Source organism: Triticum dicoccoides, chromosome 5B, assembly GCF_002162155.2.
Source record: "Triticum dicoccoides isolate Atlit2015 ecotype Zavitan chromosome 5B, WEW_v2.0, whole genome shotgun sequence".
In the NCBI taxonomy this organism is placed as follows: Eukaryota; Viridiplantae; Streptophyta; class Magnoliopsida; order Poales; family Poaceae; genus Triticum; species Triticum dicoccoides.
The window spans coordinates 90303672-90310279 of NC_041389.1; the positions used below are offsets into that span (position 1 = coordinate 90303672).

At 48.9% G+C, this 6608-nt stretch overlaps 1 pseudogene; it reads right to left on the reverse strand.

Annotated features, from left to right (window-relative positions):
- Positions 1–1263: 1263 nt before the first annotated feature.
- LOC119309152 lies at positions 1264–5204 on the reverse strand (annotated as a pseudogene).
- Positions 5205–6608: the final 1404 nt, after the last annotated feature.

Below are 6608 nucleotides of genomic sequence, written 5' to 3' on the forward strand. Positions count from 1 at the left end.
GTTGTCGTGATCCACCTCCCAGCCAAGAGCCACATCGGGCCGCCACCACCCCCTTGCCCTACGCATGCCGGTCCACCAGAGCGAAATCCAGGTGGATCTAGTCGTAAACTAGCCCGCACACCACCTCCCCGTGCAAAACCACCATCCCTCCCATGGCACCCCTTGCAGCTCCGCCGCAACCACCAATCACCGCGTTGCCGCCTCGCGCTGTTGCCGAAGGCGAGCCGCCACTCCATCGTGACCTTGGGTGTCCGGCACCACCCAAGCGGATTGCGAGAGGAAAGGACCTCTGTCACCACCTCGGTCGCCCGGGCTCAGCCCAATTGCTTCCTCCAGTGGTGACAGAGGGACGCCAGGAGGTGCGACGGGTCCTGGCTGCTAGGTTTCGGAGCTCTTCCCGAGTCGCTCGAGCAGGGGGCGATGCGGGGGCGTGGGCCATAAAAGACCCACACTAACCATCAAGAAAATAGAAGTCGGTCACATTGTGTCACCTAGTCCAACATCACACAACAACATCAGTAAGAACTTTAAAAAGCAAATCCAGAGCTTGGCAAAACACCATGTCGAAGACATTTGAAAAGAATTTATCATCATGATCTCACCAGACCAATTTACTCATCAAAGAATACCCATTAAAAAGGCCACACCAAAGAACTAAAGCATGCTATATGGTGTTTCCTAACCTCTTACTTACAACAAACATGTACTTTCTGAAAAAAGAAAATCCCTTGAAAAGCAAGCGAACAACAAAACAAGACATTTGAAATCAGTCTATCATCAGGATGTCACCAAACCCATTCACTCATCCAAGAACACCAATTAAAAGGCCCACACCAAGCAACAAAGCATGTTGCAGGGTGTTTCCTAATTTACGGCATGACCTCAAGAATCTAGCTAAAGCTAATCTCCTCCCCCAACAACAAAAATTTATTGCAGGGTGTTTCGTAATTACGACATGACTTCAAGAATCTGGTCAGGTGTTGTCCATGGTGGCTGTGGTAGTTGATATTTTGTCCTAGTGGGCTAGTACGTCTAACCTTGATCTTTACGGGTCTTTTTTTCTCTTTACTCTTTTCTTATTGCATTCATACATCCTAGTCGTGCAGACAAGTATGTACTCATTATGTTCTATATCCCTTGATTAGACATTAGGAGCCAATAGAAAACACTATTTATCAAAAAAAGTGGCCCGTAGTCGAACACCATATGCACAACACTGCATATCTTGTGTACTCGCTGTGTTCTGTATCCCTTGATGAGACATTAGGAGTCAATAAAAACACCATTATTATCAAAAAGAGCGGCCTGAAGTCCAACAAGATATGCACAACTGTGTAAAAGGATAATAGTCGAAATTGATCATCATATAACAATGCATCATATCATGGCTTCATAGTGAGATCAATAATGCGGAACATCTTGTTTGTAAGGGTAACGATTAATACTCATGACACGCTTCTGACAGGCTCATGGCTGCATCAACTGTAATCTGCTGTGTAGCGATAATTGCATGCGCCAGATTAAGAACCAGTCCCTGGACATTGCCACGTATAGTGATGTAGCCACGGAGCTTACTAGAGTCGGCCTGCTTCTCTACGCTGATGTTCGCCAAAGCATCCTCGCCAAACACACTCTTGCCCTAGAGATTGGCAGCAACTAACCCGCAGTCCCCATCAAGCGTAGACCTTATGTCAAAGATTCATATGAGAAAAACGTTACCAATTACAGCTACGTTCTTCAGTGCAACAATTTCTCGGTGACAGTGATCCAACGAATTACCTCAGTAATAGCAATTCTCAAAGTTCAAATGTGCCTCTACATTGAAAATATGGCTATCCGGACAGTTCTAGTATATCAGTTCCTGGAATGGAAAATAAAATATCCATTTGGGCCTCTAGTGTGTGCAAGTTTCGAGAAAAAAAAGGTTTGATTTGGTGAAAAGAACTGAGGTACTCCCTCCGTCTGATGTAAGACGTTTTTTGACACTAGACCAGCGTCAAAAAACGTCCTACACTATGGGACGGAGGGAGTATATTTCTTCTAGTTTGTTGGATTTGATACTCCACCAGAATCTTAATTACACTCGAGACCTAGGAAACAAACATTTGTACCTTAATGCCGTAATGGCCAGTTCAAACAACAGTTAATCTAGTATATCTGAAATACAAAGACAGTAAAGTAGTAAACAAATTCATGGTTTGTTACTATAAAATATATATCATGCTCTTGTGTGTGACTATATTTTAGAGGTATACATAGCATTCATAAAGATAGTGTATTATTAATGTACCAAAGCAGGAAAAACTGTCGCCTGCAGATTAATGTGAAAGGTAAGTTTTCTTTGAACTTACAATGGTGTTACACATGGCATTTTTACTGACTTGATGATAAAATTTACAAATTCCCTCCCATCATGATGCTCGGTATTGACCTTCAACTGACGAAAAAGTAGTTTAAGACAAACACATACAAATAACACTGGAAAGGAGCAGAAAAATGATGGCAAGACATGCTATTGCTAGCAAAGTCGAATGCAATTGACTGAAAAAAGGCATCAAGATAGGTATCTATACTATTGTACCTTAACTTTGCACCAATACTCAGCCCACATTTTCCGGAAGGCTACATCAGTACATGTAGCAGGTGTCATGTAATCCATGATGCTAATGCTCATATCTTTTAGGATCACCTCTGAAGGCTCCATTGCATCTGAAGTCTCATAAAAGATGCGACTAACTATAACTCCAACGTTCGTTGAGGACATCTTAATGTTAGCCTGGATTTGCTTGCTTGCCTGAGGAGCCACGGTGTACTTCTTACTGCGATCAACTACTGCGGTTTTACTCGCCGTGGCAAACTCCAACCACAGATTGTGCAGTGTTTCTTCTATTCGGTTTATGACTGTAATATCAAGCACAGTATCATAATACTCATTAACGGTAACAAATCCTTCAGCATACACAGGATCACTGAACCCTGTCAACTGAACAAGGGCGTTCAGTTTTTTTGTATCATCTGCACCCTTCATAGATTCACCAGTTGCAGCCTTTAAATCATCTTGGACCTCATCTTCCAACTCAAGTCGGTCCAGTCCCTACGAAAATAAATACAAAATAATTTAGTTAGGCAAGTAAAAATGCATTAGGTTTCCATGAGACCAAATCATCTTCCAACTCAAGTATTTTTTTGTCTCGCACCCTCCTGCTCTTCAGGTGGTAGAAATCAATGGAATCATCAGGATATGTAAGGGAACTCTGTGCCTGGACCTTCATCTTCTCATTCTGCCTGAATTTTTTCTCAGCAATGATCATATTTGCGAAGCTCTGTCGGCACGAGAGCAACCAGACCTTCCTTGAATGATCATCATCGGTACTGCAAAGCAACCTAACACAAAACACAATCCTGTCATATGAGTCAATGTCGATAGGGTGGGGAAGGTAAGAGGACTTCCCCAGCCGCAGCATGGACACCATGATCAGCAAGGCCTCTGCTGATGCCTTGTTTGCTTCAACCTTAGATGGCTGAACCTCCTGCAGCCTCACCACAAGCTTGGTCAACGTACACGCAATAGCAGCGGCCAAGTGAAAATCTCCTGACATAATGAGAGCTCTGAGATTCTGCCTGTAATCGAACACCCCACTAGTAAAAATGGAATCATCGGTGGCGGCACTATGTGTGGTGTATGTGTCACTTAGAAGAGCAACAAGTAGTCTCTTAGAACATACAGTACACGAGTCCATGGCTGGATGGGCTGGCTTGGATGAATCAACTGACTCGATTTCCTCGGAGTCGGCATAGAAGGGCTGATCTCCAAGTGACTCCTTAATGGCTGCAATGGCTTTCTCGACCTCATATAGCGAAAGCGTGTACTCCCCAAGGATCCAGAGAGCACATGAAAAGATGAAGGATTCCTTGATCTTATAGAACGTACCGATCGGCCCAGATACAATGGAGGAACGAAGCAGAGGTTTGTCCTCGATAATCTCACGCAGAAACAGAACCACATCGGATGCTGAAACAACGTCGCCGTAACAAAGGTGGCCCCAGAGGAGGTGCACCACCGGTCCAACCACTTCTGGGTACGGCGCGGCACAGACATGGATCGCCCGGATCAGCATATGGTAGTACTCATCACGGGCTATGTGGAAGACGCTGCCCATTACCCCATAAACCTCCTCCTTGAGGTAGTGCACCACGTCCTCCACATTTCGTGTGGTGAGCAAACCAGGCACTACTAACTCCAGAACCTTCCTCCTGACATCCAGATCAGGCCTGCCGGCGAGCGAGCGCAGAAGGTCCATGGTGAAACCGACCATCATATAATGGTCTGAGCTGGACAGCTCGCGCAGGAGGTCCAGGATGATGAGCTTCACGTTGCTGTCGCTCTGGGAAGTGAGCAGCTGGAGGTATGTTCTTGCGATCAAGGTCGGCGCATGGGACACCGACGAGAGCGTGCACGCGCAGCCGTACATGACAGTGGCAGTTGTGGCAGCGGAGAGGAGGGAAATGATGATTTTGGTATACGCGCTCCTGAGAAGGCGGTTGCCAGCAGAGTAGACTCTGCGAATGAGATGAATGGCGGCCATCTGGAGGGGGGCAGGCCACTCGGTGACGCGGGCGGCATTGGCGAGCAAGTAGGCAATGGCGCGGTCATGCGAGCAGTCGCAGAGCACGAGGAACGCGTTCGTCCCTGCGGCTGGGTCATGCTCTACGGCGAGGGCACGCTCCGCGAGATCCGGCGCGTCCGAGATGAGCTTCTCCTGCTCGATATGAGGGCAGGGCAGGCGGCAGATCGCTGACATGGCGGAGAGCGCGTGGCGGCAGACGAAAGGGTGCGGATGCTTGAGGTTGGCAAGAATGGAGGGCACGAGCGGCTCGAGCAGCTCGGGGTCGCGGAGCCGACAGAGGAACCGCAGTGTGACGCCTCGGACATACTCGTTGGGGTGCTGGAGGTTGCTGCGGAGGTAGTGGCGGACGAGGATCATCTCCGGGACGAGCTCGCCGGAGGCTTCGTCCCGCTTGTCGCGGGCGACCTCGAGGTAGAGGAGGAGGAGCCTCTGGATGATGTGTTCCTTGGAGGGGAGGACGTAGCGGACGACGGTGGCGAGGAGGTGGGGGGCCGTGTCGCCGTTGAGGAGGAGCACGATGGCACGCTTCAGAGCGTCGACCTTGGCGCCCACGTCGCTCCCCTGGAGGCCAGCATTGACCTCCTCGGACGTGGAGAGGTGGATCGTGTAGAAGAAGGGCAGCAGAAGGGTGCACGGGAACGGCGACTCGTCGACCATGGTCGCCGCCTCGCCGGATTCGGATCAGATCTGCCGTGCCGGAGAGATCCGTTCGGGAGCCATCAGTCGTCTCTGCCGACCTGGTAAGATTTTTCCTATAAACCCTCGGGTGAAATGAAAAAGGAAACGGGACCCTCTCCTAGCGTGACATATAGTACTCCCTCCTTCCCAATATATAAGGCGTGATTACCACCGGGAAAAGTAGGATCTGACCGCACGAGGCGATCAGGAGGCGACGAGGCCCATCTCCGTCTCTCTCCGTCGGCCGCTCCGGCGGCGGGAGGGAGGGGGAACCTTAGGTCTGTTCGGTAGGTGGGAGTGTGGTAGGGTTAGGGTTGAGGGAGACGCTGCTGAGGCCGTTGTGGTGGTGTCACGTTGGAATAAGTTTCTCCGGGCTCCGTTCGCGGTCAGGCGAGGCTTTTGCCTTCGTCTAGGAGCCAGCGGGGTTGGGGATCCCTGGATCTCGTCGAGGTCGCGGGCTATGGTGGCTGGAGGTCCATCGGCACTGGCCGTTTGGGTTCTCAGATGGGCGATAGATGCAGGGAGACGAAGACCCTTCTTCCTTGTTGGTATGATTTGTTGATGCTGTTCTTCTCCTTCCTCTGTGCTGATCCTGGTGGGAGATCCTGCTTTGTTCGGGCGGACGGCCCGGCCGCGGTGCTGGACCGGTCGGATGACTCGAGTTCTCTTTCTTCCGGAAGGGACACTTTTCGCGGTACTCAAAGCCAAAGATGGCGACGACTATTGCAGGTGTGTTGGATTGATGCCCATGCCCTCTCAGCGCTGGTGTCAAGAAAGGAGGAAGCAGCGTGACGGCAATTGTACCGTGGTCGAAGATGATGACATGCTTGCGACTGGTTGCAGATCCTTCTGCTGCAGGGGTCTTCTCTCAAGATTCAGGGATGATGACCCAGGGCTCCGAAGATCTTCTTGTGTTATGGTTGTTTTATGATACTCTAGGTGTTCATGGTCCTTTGTGTTTGGGTTTCAGTGTGCTTGTAAGGATCAACTTCGTTATACTGATTCGTGATATGAATGAAAAACTTCTCAAAAAAAGGTGTGATTGACTTTGCACGGTCATTGATGAATGACTTTGATCACTAAAATATACTCCCTACGTTCCTAAATATAAGTCCTTTTAAAGATTTCAAATGGATTACCACATAATTCGGAAATGAAAGAAGGCTACGGAAAGAACAAGCAACGGATTTCGCCAAAAGCGGCCTTAATAAACAACTGTTCTTTCCAAGGAAAGAGAGAAAGAAGTCAAAAGGCGGGGGATCACCAAGAGGTGGTTTCTGACATGACCAGAAAGAATGGAAC